This window comes from Rhyacophila brunnea, unplaced genomic scaffold (assembly GCF_057557595.1).
Source record: "Rhyacophila brunnea isolate RB1 unplaced genomic scaffold, BYU_Rbru_1.0 scaffold_136, whole genome shotgun sequence".
In the NCBI taxonomy this organism is placed as follows: domain Eukaryota; kingdom Metazoa; phylum Arthropoda; class Insecta; order Trichoptera; family Rhyacophilidae; genus Rhyacophila; species Rhyacophila brunnea.
Window position 1 is genome coordinate 486,360 of NW_028232792.1, and position 15,613 is coordinate 501,972.

A 15,613-nucleotide genomic window follows, 5' to 3' on the forward strand; every position below is an offset into this window, starting at 1 on the left:
ATTGATGAGCCTACTCTGCCTGAAGTAAGAAGAGCATTAAGAACGCTGAAAAACAATAAAGCACCTGGAACCGACAGGATAACAGCCGAGCTGATAAAGACTGGTGGCCCTACACTGGAAGCAAATATCCACAAGATAATTCTCAATATTTGGGAAAAAGAAATTCTACCTGAGGAATGGAAGATGGGTATAATAATCGTGCCTATTCTGAAAAAGGGAGACAAAACAATCTGCGATAACTACAGAGGGATCACAATTCTAAACACAGCTTATAAAGTTTTCTCATCTGTACTGTATAGCAGGTTAATGATCTATGGTGAGGAAATCCTGGGAGAATACCAATGCGGCTTCCGACCAAATAGATCCACCATAGATCACATCCATCTTATGAGGCAAACTATGGAGAAAGCGCACGAATACAACCTGACACTCCACCACCTGCTTATTGATTTTAAACAAGCTTTCGCCAGTGTGAATAGGGATAAGACGCTGCAAATCCTAAAAATACTGGGAATTCTCTTAAAACTAGTAAGGCTTATAAAGACCACACTGACGGATACTAATTACAAGCAGATCCAAACAGAGGATGATCGACCATGGTGGCACAATGAAAATAAAAGCAGAAAACGCTGGGCTGGAAATAAACCAGTCAAAAACTAAGTATATGGTCAGCACACGCGATCAGGTACCGCTGCAGAATATAGTCATAGGACAGCATGCATATGAAGGGGTGGACAAGTTCACGTATCTCGGATCCAGCCTAAATACCCAAAATAAGACAGCAGAGGAGATAAAAATCTGCCTTATCTCCGGGAATAAATGCTGGCATGCCTGCAAGCGACTGGTGGGGTCGAAAATTCTAGGCCGAATAAGTAAACTTCTAATTTATAAAACGATTATAAGGCCAGTGGTCACTTATGGCTGTGAGACTTGGTGCTTGACTCAAAACGAGGAAAACAAATTAGCTGTCTTCGAGCGAAATACTCCTCAAAATCTTTGGACCCACGTTGGAAAATGGGAACTACAGAATTAAAATGAACCACGAGTTGGAAGAGCTAATTGAACAGCAAACAATCATAAGACACTGTTAGTTCGAAAGACTACGATGGGCGGGACATGTGGAGAGAATGCCTGAAGTTAGAGCGCCAAGGATCATGACGAAGTGACTACCCCAACGGAAGAGACCCAGAGGCCGTCCAAGAAAGAGATGGGCTGACGCCGTAGAAATTGACTGGCTTCATATAGGAAGATCCGGTAACTGGAGAAGTGTGGCGAGAGATCGGAGTGAGTGGAGAGCGGTTGTGGAGGAGGCCAAATCCCACCCCGGGATGTAGCACCGTGGAAGAAGAAGAAGATACCATGTTACATATTTATGCCATCATTTTAATAAAAAAAATATTGGTGTTAGATTTTACAAATCCATAGGTACGACCAGGAGGAAAACTAATGACTTATATTCGAGCACTGCAATATAATGGATCTAATAAATGGAAATATTAATTTCAAACTGCGTTTTGGTGAAGAATAGCAAGATCTCCCTCCAATCTCTTTGTCCCTGTACGAATAAATTAAAGTAATATTATGCAACCAAAATTCTTTGCAGCCTTCCTCAACTATATCAAGAAAGGCATGAAATAAAATAACTAAGAATACCTTCAGTTCTTGAAAACAAGTATGTGGCTGATTATCACTAATTTTATAATAATCTGTCATTTGAAAGCTAACTCGAAAATTAAAATGAATTAAATATTATTTTGTTCATTTATGTGATGCTTATTACCCCTATTTATGCGATTTTATTGAATTTTCCAACATAATGTAGACAAGCAATAGATACTGTGAAACTTGGTGCTGTTTATTTTAATTCAAACATTGTAACTCCCAGCTCAAATCTCAAAAAAACAAAAGCAAACCATGTAACTCCTCTATATTCTATGTTAATAAATATTTAGTAAAAATGACCAGACTTACTCATTTACAACATTAAAATACTAAAAGTGTTCAAATTTCCTAAACCAGTCCGTTTTATTTTAAAACAGTTTTTTCTTCCTTCTGTGAAGTTGGTTAATACGGAGTTACAAGTTCCGTGCATTTAGTTGACGAAATGTCATTCCAATATTCCAATATTCCAATATTCAAAAATATGCATACCAACCTGATTATTGTATTATAACTTATTTATTTTTTATTACGGATCATAAGTTAAAAACAGTAGGTAAGTATAATTATTATTTACTGCGTTTTTGCTTATGAAACTAACATTCATCCATTCAAAATCATAAATAAAAAGACAAATTTTAAGTTTAATAATGATTTTTTTTAAATTTTGACACTTTTGTGTATACAAAATATTTATTTTTAAGTAGTCTATTATAAACCGAAATATTTAGAGAGCATACACCGTTTTGGCTATTTTGCGAGATTCTTTTGACTGGATCTTCCAAACGGATGCGGTTGTTTTTGTTCGGGATATTTTGACGGGGTACTTAGTGAAAATGGAAAAATTGGAATTATTCGCGTAATTTACATGGAAAAACAATACAAAATACATAAAAAATCATGTAATTAAATTACTCAAAGGTGTGCATTTAAAAAATGTGGAAAAAAAATGTTTGATGTTAAAACTTGACGGCCATTCAAAATCCAATTTATAGCTTAATATAAGAGATAAAAAACTGAAAAATCATGTTAAAAGTTTAAAAAAATATATGTAATCGTATGTACGTAACAAAACAATTTTAAGATAAATTTAATGGTTCAAGTATCAAGTCACTAAATTAAAAAAAATAATATCTCTTAAGATATAATCTCGAAATCAAAAAAAGTACATGCACAAACGTAAGCCAATAATAGGCAAATTGATGACTTAATAAAAAATTTAAAAAGTTTGTTGGATGGTTCTACTTAACGTTCATCAAATATTTCATATCGAATAACTCACGCACTATATGAGAAAAAAATAAAAAAAAGTATGCAGAATTGCGCATTAGCTATGCGACAAGAGATTTCACTAAAAAAAATATTTTTAAACCCACGCAGTCAGGTTTTGCATACAAACTTAAAAATTAAATAGCGCGCTGAATACAGGTGAAAAGGCAAAAAAAATCGTGCACTAACGTTCACTACCAACGCACTAGTGCTTACAATTTAAATTTTGAAAAAAATATAAGTTTAGTGACACAAGTATCCAGCATTTAGCTGGGTCACCCAAATTGAAATACGAATAACCCCCTTAATGTGCGTGCACAAACGAAATAAACGCGTGCACAAACGTGCACTAACGATGCACAAACGAACGCACCCAAAAAATTTGGAGTTTTAACATTGGGTGATCCAGGTAAATGGACCTTTGCATTCGCCTTTTTGGTAGAGTGATGAATGTCGATTTCAACCAATCATCGGGAATTATGCCCGTTTCGTTAATTTTATTAAACAAATCAACGAGAATTTCTAGTTGATCTTCTTCTAATAATTTTATCATTTCGTTGTAAATATTATCAGGGCCGACAGCTTTACCATTTTTAGAATTTCGTATTGCGTTTATTATTTCTGCAATATTTATGCATGGGGCTTGTTCACATTCTTTAAAAGTATAGCCAATAGGTCCCCTATCATCATCAAACAGATTTTCAATATATGTCTTCCAACGAGTCAGCTTCTTTTCTATATCTAATATAATACGCCCATCTTCGTCTTTCAAGATAGTTGATGAGGTTCCTTTCGTAATTCCCAATGTTTCCTTTATCTTCTTGTGCATATTAAAGGAATCGTATTTTCGTTGGAGATTTTCAATTTCTTTGCATTGGTCGGACATCCATTCTACTTTAGCTGTACGAGCTGTACTTTTAATGGTATTATGAATTCTCCTATATTGAGTTTCATTTTTATTTTTCCATTTTCTTCTTTCGTCCATTTAAGACAGAATCTCATCTGACATTCATTTTTGCTTCTTAGCTGTTCTTTTATATTCGAATTGATTATAAGAGGAGGAGAACACATCTTTTATCCTGTCCCACTTGTCTGTTATGTCAGAGGATGTAATGATTGAAGTTTTTATTTGTTCTATTTCTGTGTTCAGTGCACTTTTTACTTGTTGTTTGACTTCGGGATCCTTCAGTTGATTAATGTCAACACGTTGGGTTGCGCGTGGTTCCCTCAGTAATCTTTTTAATCTAATTTTTACTGTAGCTACAACAGGATTGTGGTCAGATGAGATGTCAGTACCTGGAGAAGTTTTAGTAGATGTTACGCTATTTCTGTAACGATTGCGAATTAATATATATAGTCTATTTGATTTCTTACAATGTTATTGCCATCATCTTGTGGGGATTTCCATGTATACAATCGCCTTGCTGGAAGTTTGAATAATGTGTTACAAACAACCATACTCTCTTCCTGGCAAAATTGTAGCAATCTTTCTCCTCGATCATTTCTTTGTCCTAGAACAAATTCTCCTACTAACTCTCCATTTCTACCTTTACGAATCTTTGCGTTAAAATCTCCTATTATCAAGGTAACTTCATTATCTTTCGTCGATTTTAGAATTTCATTTATCTGTTGATAGAATTCTTATATAACATCGTCATCTTTGTCGGCAGTTGGAGCGTACACCTGTATTATATTAACATTACCCATCCATGATTTGAGTTGTAATAGCATTAGTCACTGTCAGAGTAGGGAACAAAACTATCAACCGATCTGTTAATTTCATCGGTCACTATGATACCCACTCCATTTCGATGGTGGTTATCATCATTTACCGAGTAATATAAGGTGCCGTTGTCAGTTTTAATTCTGCCGTTTCTCTTCCACTTCACTTCGCTGATACCAAGGATGTCTAATTTTAACCGATTCATTTCTATTATAACGTTTTGCAATTTTCCACTTTTAAACATAGATCGCACATTCCAGGTCGCAATCTTCATAGCCGGCCCGGGGATTCTTAGCACCCTCTGACCATTTAAGGCCTGGCAGGGACTGAGGGCCATGAAATTTGATTTTCCAGCCATGATGATTACTAGGGATAAAGTTAATGTGGTAGTTTCCCGTTGCTTTCCACATCGCATATCAAAGCCATTAAAGCCGTTGCGACCATGCCTTCGGTTATCTAAATGTAAGCTGTACCGAAGTCCAACCTCTCCACCTTACATCAGTACTTATTTAATAAATAATTGCTGCTGCCCAATACCAGGGATATTTATTGACTCCCCAGTCTAGATCCGCTGTGTTCTGCGATACCAGGGTCACCTCTAGGAGGATGTGGTGCTGGAACCACGCACAGACGGTCTCGGTAAGGGAGAGGCTAATGATCTGTTTTAGATCTATATTACGCATCCACTTGCCTTGTAGGACAGCGAGGACCAGCGTCTGGTTTACTCAGAACAAAGGTACTACCTCTGCAGTCCAACTTAACCCTATGATAATAATAGGTAAACATATTATACTCTCTTCCTGTTGATTCGCCCGCAGAAAAATGGAAGAATTTTTATATTCTGCATGTCAACATTCCCATATGAATATAATATGTATAATATCTTCATAATATGAAGTTCATGTGATTTTTTTTGTCATAAGTTAATTTAATATTCCATGTTTTTTTAGTTTGGTCCTACAACATCCGCATTGACTCAGATTACAAGTCTTTGAACGCCAATTAGTGCATCGGAAGTACAAGACCTATACGAAGAAAATCAGATTGATGAATTAGATATTAAAAAAGAACTCGAGGTATATCAAACGATTCCTAGTACAGACGCCATCTGTCACATTGCAAAGCGTAATCTTATTCAAACAATCACAGATCTTGAATCATTGGTAGCTGTTATAAAGATAGAGAAAATAATATTGCATGAAGAAAATTTTGTGTGCTGTATTTGCTTCGAGCTTTTTGCATCATTCGACTTACTGAAACATCACAAGGAATTTCATGACAAAGAAAGCTTTAAAACCACTCTTTCAGTAGTTAAAAGATTTAAATGTGACAATTGTCACTATTCAACTCATTTCGCAAGCGTTTTAAAGAAACATAGTATGATTCATTCTGCTGAAAAACCTTTTAAATGCGAAAAATGTAATTACTTAGGTGTATGTGCATCTCGTTTCAAATTACACAGTATGACACATTCTCACGTAAAACCATATAAACGTAGTGAATGTAATTATTCATGTATTAAATCTCGATATTTGAAATTACACAAAATGACTCATTCAGGTCAAAAACCTTTCATTTGTGATGAATGTGAATTCTCTACTATAGATTCAGGTATCATGAAGAGACATAAAATTACTCACTCTGGCGAAAGACCATTTAAATGTGACCAATGTAATTACTCAGCTGTACGCGCATTTGCTTTAAGATTACACAAAATGACACATTCCGGCTAAAAGCCATTTAAATGTACTACCTCTAATTATTCGTGTAGAACATCGAGTATTTTGAAAATGCACACATTGATTCATTCTGAAAAGCTATTAAAATGTGGTGAATGCAAATTTCTAACTACAGATTCTGGTAACATGGAAAAACATGTAATGAGTCATTCTAATGCCAGCGCTCCATTGGCGAGCCAAAAGTCCGAGGACAATAAATCGTCCGATTTGTCTATGCCCTGCTACTGATCAATGAACGAATAAAAAAGTCGAGCTGTCAAAAGTCAAAAATTGCGATTATCGTAATGTCTTCTGATAACCCTATAATTTTGTGTTATTTATATGTAGACTTGCGTAAAATAATATAGCAGTGAAAACAACACAAGATTTACGTTTTCTTTTATGAATTTCATAAATAAAAATAAAAAAATAATTGGTAAATCTCTCATTTTATAATGTGTAAATTAACAAATAAATCAATGAAAATGTTTAAAACAATTACAGAATTTTTTGCGGTCCGAATGATTGCGTATTAATGTAAAATAAAATTTGCATTGCGATCGACGGACGAAGTCTGGCAACTCGGAGGTAAAATATCAAACATGTTTGAAATCCAACGAGCCTGGTCTGCGGATTAAAAAGTCCGCAGACCTGGGGTGCTCCACGCGAAAAAAAAGTCCGAAGACTGTAAATCGTCTGACTTGCGTGCCAATGGAGCGCCGGCATAAAGAAAAGCTATTAAAATGTGACCAATGTAATTATTCAGGTATACGTATTTTTGAAATAAAAAGACATAAGCTGACCCATTCTGTTCAAAAGCCATTCAAATGTAGTGAATGTAACTATTCGTGTATAAGATCTTATGACATGAAATCACACAAAATGACTCATTGAAACGTAACCATGGCTAAATAGATATAGATAATTCGTTTAAACATCCGGACCTAGCTCAATATAAAACAATAAAGGCGGTACAACATGAGAATTTCATCCCTGTAGGATTACAATACCTACATAATAGAAGGTCGTGGATTACCACGTGGTCTTTTGGTTATAGATCTTCCAGGTTCCAGCACTTCGGATTAAGAAAATAATAAATTAATTATAGTATAAGAGGGCGCCACCTGGCCTGACTCCTCCCCTGGTATATTTCTATATACGGGACAAATCAGGACAAGAAAAATAATAATATCATTTAAGAATGTTCCAAAATGAACACTAAAGCAAGTTTATTGAAACCAGTAAAACAACAAGGATACACGCGGACACAGCCGGAGGTACATTATGAAAGTTACAAAATTAGTTTCGAACCAAATGCCAGAATACCTATCAACACAACCAGAGTAACCGGGGGGAGGTTATTACAAATTTTAAGAATAAGGAATCTAGTCCTTCAAACAAATGATACAATAAATACCGTAGGTGGTAGACATCTTAGCTAGGTGGCTGGGCGGCCAGCCCGTCCGACGTCTTTTCTCGTCCGCGATCCAAACTAGACTTCCTTCATTGCGATGCGCATTTCTCCAGCAACGCGCAGGAAAGGTGCCAACTTAAAATCGTTTCCGCGCAATCCTGCCAATCCGACGATGTAACACACTCTTCAACGAAGTTGCCAGTGTTCGAAAACGTATATTATTCACAAGACCGGGAATAATAACGTTACATTACCCCCCTCGTCGAGAAAGATGGTCCGGCCAGAGGTTGGAACTTCTCCTGGCGTCGTCCGGTGGTAGTATGAGTTATAGGTAGTGTCGCTTCCGGAGCGCGGATAACATGGCCATCACTACTCTTTTGGGTGGAGGTGCGGTGAGTAAAGGTAGAACTCCCACTCTGCTTTGGTCGGCAGATGAGTATAAATTCAGTAGAGGCAGGTAGCGCAGAAGTAGTTCACAAAATATTTTCCAAATAATTCCCTCCGTTATAGAAGGGCAGAGATAAGTCTTGAGTTATGTCGGTGTTCCCGTCATGTCGGGCGGCGGATTCCGTGGTGTTCGGTCGCATAATCTTCCCTACATCTCTTCATGTTATGTTAACCGATAACTCCAATAATAATTTTAAAAAATTTGTAAAGTGGGGAAAAGCTAAAATACTATAAATTCTTAGGCATTGGTTCGTAAGGCAAAATTTTTTTTTTTTACAAGTCAGCAGTAGAAAGTAGTTACAAAAGGCATTCCATTTTTATAAGTAATGGAATATTAAATCAGTTCTTACAACCCATTACTATGGTATTCTCCCAATAGTTTTAATCAGTGCCCAGACAATGATGTACTGGCACAATTTTAAAGTCTAAGTATGTAATCAATAAATTTGCTTTAATAATTGCTTACACAAAATAACCGTTCATCAAATAGAACGTACAACAAGATTAATAGTCTCCTTCACAGTATAAAAGACAACAATTAATTGTTTAATTTTAGATAATAAATATTTGCTAAGGTAATAGTTAGCTTAAAAGTAATCAGTACTTTTTTTAATTCAAGTTAAGTTAAGTCAAAGATAAGAATTCGCCAGCAAAAAGGAACAGTCAAAAGAATTTAACTTGTGAAAATAGAAAAACTTTCCACAACTCCGGCGTATAAGCCAATACCAGTTTTTAATTTACCGCAGATGGGTGATCTTACGGAAATTATTTCTAAAACATTCAACAGATAATCACACTATGGTTATTCAGGTATAATCTCATATAGTGAAAAGTAGTAACAATAGAAGTTGCCATTTGACAATGTAGGCAATGTACCAACAGGTATCAGTAGTAAGTATACCTCAGTATACAATAGTAAACAACAGTAGTCAATACTAAACATAATAGTTAATAGTAGACATATTAGACAATAGTAAACTCCGCTTTGATTCCTAACATTTGATTTCTATTCTCTTTTCGGAATAAATTTACTGGTCCTGAATCCCAGTCCGAAGTAGTATATCATTTAATATTATATTACAAAATTCAAGTGTCAGAACACTTAGTCAAGTAAAATTAAGCTACTGGTTGTTGGAATCCCTGTAAGCCTAGCTTCCAAAAATATGACAAGAGATGAAAACACAAGCCGCCGGTTCAAAATGCGTGTAGAACTTTCAACAAGACAAACAATCAATATAGTTGACACCTAAATCAGAGGGAAGCTCTAATAAAATTAAAAAAGTAAAAAAAAAATATATATATACCTACGTTAGTAAACTACTTTAAACGTCTACCATGTGTTATAAGGCGTCATATGTTCCAGAGTATACGGTTCGATCTTCGAAAATACTCTAAACAACTCGCGACAGTAAAACTAACTGTATCCCTTTCACGCAACAACTTAAGGTTAAATTAATAGTACCACACCGCAGACGCTGAAACACATCGACCAAACAAAACATGAGACAGTCCGCGGCGGAACCCGTGCCTTGACCCGGAAGTTCCACTCCAACCACCGGAGAACTAATCCTGAGGTTAGAGTTCCTTGAAGACACCATTCCAACAGCGGGCTAACAAAAGGAAGCTAAGAAAGTGCTAAACGTAAACCAAACAACGTCGAGTAAAATCAAAAATCAAGTCTGAAGCTATGAGTAGTAATATAACCTTCACAGGTTGAGGCTTCTCACATTCGAGTAAGAAATTCTCTGAAAATATAAAATTTAAAATGGCTCCAGATACCGTTTTAAACAAAACGTCCAACTAAATCTACAAAAGAAAGGTACTCTCAATTTGATATCAGGCTGCTATCTCCAAATCGTCAAAGTAGATTCCAACGAATCTCGAGGCCGGAATGACATTTGTATATATTTATCACATCGTGTCAAACCTCAAAAAAACTCCCACCATTTCGTCAAAGAGCGCGATGGAATCATGATATTATAAACATGAATTCCAGAACGCAAAGAAGTAGGCTTAGTTGAACCAATCAGCTCCGACCAGCGCTGCCTTATCCAGTGAACTTTGCAACAATGCAACTATTAGTGTCAAGAGCACGACCATATACAATCAGTTCCAGTCGCCGGGAGCAAAAATCATAACGGGTCCATCTTCAGTACCGATTCATGATCGCTGTAAGAAATAGTAAAAGTAGAGCACGACCAGATACAATAAGTTCCAGTCTGCGGGAGCAAACATCACAGCCGGACCATCCTTGGCACCGATTCGTGATGGCTAAGAGAAGTAGAAGTAGAAAAACACACTAATAGCTGAACCAAAAACAACAACAAGCAACCAGCACCTGAATCAAATTACATCTGCGCGACAACGCGAGTTTTCCTGCATACCCCAATGGTATAAAAATATTCTATGTTTTAATTAAATTGAAAAACAAATAATCAAATAAAAAAATCAAAGCGTTAGCAGTTTTTTCAAATTAGACAGTTTCATCAAAAAATTTGTTTCGCATCACTAATATAGTACATTACACTAAACAGTTAATTCACTCGCCCCGAAGCTCTTCGACCAGCTGGTCCCTGCCTAATCCATGGGATCGAACCCTCCTATCTATGTTTACACAATTGGATATAGTTTTTGATTACCACAGTTTCATTTGGCTGGAGGCGAAATGTTCTGTTGTACGCCTCCGTTTGGAAGGATCACGACACCAGGATCTCTTGACAGCAGGGCACAGCAAATCGAGGAGTCTCTGCTAGGTACCACCAACAGTTATTTCTGAAAGCATTTGTAGAGAATATCTATAGTATAATGCAAAACAAAACAGTAGCATAGTATTTACAGGATTGTGAAAATGCTAGCTGAAATGTGATTAATGGAACTAATCACGTATGAGTTAAATAACTATTAGTCAAATTTTAAATCAGTTATTTATCAAATCGAAAAAAATTTGGTTCCTTTGTGTAAATAGGACCAAAGTCAAGAGTAGAAAAAGTTTATATACTTATATAGAAAGCCACTATAGTTAATCCAAATTATTAGAAATAATACAGTAGGTCTTAAGGGGGGACATGCTCGTCGAAGGTCAAAATTGAGTTTTTATTGTATTTTCAAACCATGATTCTGGACACTCCTTAAACGTTGTAGATAATCTATTTATATAATTTTGAAGCCTTATTATCCTTTATAGTTATTTTAAACATTTGATGACTGCATAAAGTATTTTTGTTACATAAAATAGTATTCTTTTAAACCTCTCGCTCTAATGTTTTAGTATATAGTCATATTTCGGTACATAACTGTGCAGTGGTGTTAAGATTTTTTACATTTATTAATTTTTAAACGCATTTATAAAACCATTAGCATAATTTATTACGAGATAATTTTTGTAAAATATTCACGATAAAAAATTATATTGATAATCTCTGTGATCCCAAATTTGACAAGAATTAGGCATTTTATTATTCAAAAAATCGGCAAGATTAACACATTTGAAGATGATTCTAAAGATATTTATTATAAGCTATGTCTTTGATCATTCAAATGTGATAAACATCTTATGAATAATGATTGTTTTATAATAATTATTGACCTAAGAATAAGGTAGTGTTTTTTTGAAATACGTCATTTCTTTTGTCATTCCCCAGTGGTTAAGCTACAACATACGACCGTAGCCATAAATTGACAAACTATAATTGAAGTAAAGAGTAAAATGATATTGACGCGCGTGTTTGAACATGTACCGTTTAAAAAAAAATAAAAATAAATTCGGTTAGGTACATGTTCAAAAACGCGCGTTAACATAATTTTACTCCCTACTTTAATTATAGTTTGTCAATTTATGGCTACGGCCGTATGTTGTAGCTTAACCACTGGGGAATGGCAAAAGAAATGGCGTATTTCAAAAAAACACTACCTTATTCTTAGGTCAATAATTATTATAAAACAATCATTATTCATAAGATGTTTATCACACTTGAATGATCAAAGACATAGCTTATAATAAATATCTTTAGAATTATCTTCAAATGTGTTAATCTTGCCGATTTTTTGAATAATAAAATGCCTAATTCTTGTCAAATTTGGGATCACAGAGATTATCAATATAATTTTTTATCGTGAATATTTTACAAAAATTATCTCGTAATAAATTATGCTAATGGTTTTATAAATGCGTTTAAAAATTAATAAATGTAAAAAATCTTAACACCACTGCACAGTTATGTACCGAAATATGACTATATTCTAAAACATTAGAGCGAGAGGTTTAAAAGAATACTATTTTATGTAACAAAAATACTTTATGCAGTCATCAAATGTTTAAAATAACTATAAAGGATAATAAGGCTTCAAAATTATATAAATAGATTATCTACAACGTTTAAGGAGTGTCCAGGATCACGGTTTGAAAATACAATAAAAACTCAATTTTGACCTTCGACGAGCATGTCCCCCCTTAATTGAAAAGACAATGCAATAAAAGCACCAAATAACTCTTGTTTTCCATTATTTACAAGATTAATAGTACGACTAGTAGAAAACAATATAACTTGTTGAGTTAATATCTTCTAACTTATAAATAAGGGCTTATAATAGACAACAATTATATACAATCAGATACGATCATAAACAATCAACTCACATTCAGAGAGATTTAAGATTATACACATAAGTATTTCAAGTAACTATAAAGTATACATTTATATTCTTAATAATTAATGTATTAAGTTTTAACGTGAAGTATCACGGAAACACTCCCCTACTAAAAATAGGAAGTACCTATACGTGATCAACGTCAGTCATCAAGAAAAATCAAATAAGTAAGGATTTTAATACACCAGCATAGCATTTAGTGAGTGTATTAATTCAAACAATTGAGACAAGCAAATTATCACTGCGGGTTCAGATTTATTAATTACAATTCTGTCGTTATAGGTATAATATTAACCTGATTGAGTTCTAACTTTAGTTAGTTTAGATCAGTTATTAGTTAGATTAGACATGACGATCTCTAGATATTTATTTGTCAAATAAGATAGCTTAAATAAAAATAATGTAAATTCCCATAAGGTATTGAATCAGGAAATTCAATAGTTATTAACGAGTTTAATAGCAGTATGACTAAAATGAGTTAGTAATTTTAATACTGTAAGTAATGCATAAAAGTGAAAATTCAAATCTCAGTCAAATTTTAGACTGTAGAAGATAGTTTTTGAATAACCTGGTTTTCCAGGAACCTGGGTGATAGTTTACTTAAAAAGTAACTCGCTTGGTTTGACGTAACGAAGTTTCGTCTCCAAACAACATCTCCGACGTCGATCTCAACTCGTTTCCTTCTAAGGTTGTAACGTTGGGCGTTAGAATGGAAACTTTCTAAGAGTTGTTCTTGAACAATTTCATATATTTCAGGTAAATTAAGTAATTTGTCAGAGAATAAATACAGATCAGCATGACTAGGTAAAGTAAGGTTTTTATCAGTAGGGCAATCTCGAGGAAAGTGAAAACGTCCGTCAAGAATCATTTCACGTCCATGCATGAGGAAATAGGGTGAAAATTTAGTAGCCAAGTTGACAGTTGAATTCAAGGCAACTTGGACATGAGATATATAAGTAGGCCATGAGCGTTGGTCTTTCCCAACTAAAATTGCTTGCGTATTTATTTCAGGGTACGAGAATAAATTACGTTACAAAGAGTAGGAGTCAAATCATAGTTCTCATTGAGTCATATGGTCAAAATATACAGCTTTTCTGTGCTTGATGGTTTTACTTACCTTTAAGTTATTTTGTCTTATTTGCTGCTGTTAAAAACTTCACATTAGTAATGTGATCAGACCAGGATATCTGCATGGTCCCCGTTACAGCCACACACATATTATACCCTTATCATCTTCTTATTTAACGTCTCAGCTTCGACTCAATAGACCAGAATGTAACGTACCTACTGATGTACCTACCTTCATGTTCGAAGCTAGCTCAGGGTGTTGGTGCGCACTTGGGGTTTCAAATAAATTGTTTGTTTCAACTTTGTAATTTAGTGCTATAAAGGAGCACGGTTCCAGAATTTAAAAAAAACACCAGGATTAGCTTTACTTTCTATATTGTTTTCACCAGTTATTTTTATAATAATCCTTTACACTTGCATCCTAATATTAATTTATGACTTTATAAAAATACTCCCTTTATAACAAGGTTCTAAATATTTCTTATTTTTAGGTATCTACCTAATTATTGTTTTATAGCACATTCCGAATTACTCTTAACAATTATTATTGCTTTGGATTATAATCCTTATTGTTCTTATTTTATAATAATTATTATTATATTTGAGTTATGACTTAACGCTTTCGCTGCTGAAGAGATAATGAGATTTTAATTGCCCCCTTTAAAATGCACGTTAATGACATCGATCGGCCGCCTGGTCATTACGCGCCGTGTGCGTGTTCCGCGTCCAAAGTATTGAACACCTAGCGATGACTTTAATTTAACCGGATAATTAATACAATCTCTGCAGCGACCGGCGTCAGCTGTAAGTTTGCACTATTTTTCGTAACAAACCGTTGAGGTCATATTTCGTGCATCTCAGTCTGAGGCTCTAACTGCCTTTCCCGCGTGAACCGGCGCTTTTTACAGAGGTCAATTACTCCGCGTTAATTGGTTAACGGTTTACATAAAAATTGTTATCCGAATACATCAAATCTTATATCTACAAATATTTCCAACATTGTCTAAGTACAAATCTTATTAATAATGAATATTAGGTTCTTATCTTAATACGCATGCCAAATTACATAATGATGCTTATTTACAATTCAAAATTATACCAAATCAAACATTATTGTAATATAATTCTTATTACCTACTTATTTTCTTTAGCTTTCGTCTGCTTTTTTTCGTTAGCACTATCATCTACGTTATACTTATATGTTTATCAATTAGCGGCTCTATGTTACGACCGTACACCCTGTATAAACGTCAGAATTTTATTTACAATATTTGAAAGCATCTAAGCGACACTTTTTGAGCATAGACAATCATTGAAAAATTGCTATTATATGGGTAAAACGCTATTATAAGCGTAGACAATAAGTACAAATAGAATTTTTATATTTGTACTTATTGTCTACGATTATAATAGCGTTTTAGCCATATAATAGCGATTTTTTCCATGATTGTCTATGCTCAAAAAATCTCGCTTAGATGCTTTCAAGTATTGAAAAAAAGAAATCTGACGTTTATCCAGGGTGTACGGTCGTAATATAGAGCCCAATTAGCTTTTATTATGTAGACACAATTTTCAAATTTTATCGCTAGACATTTTATAAAATTATCCTATCTTATTACTAGACAAGCACTTCCCTCATCTTTCACCCTGTGTTAGCGTTTACTTCTA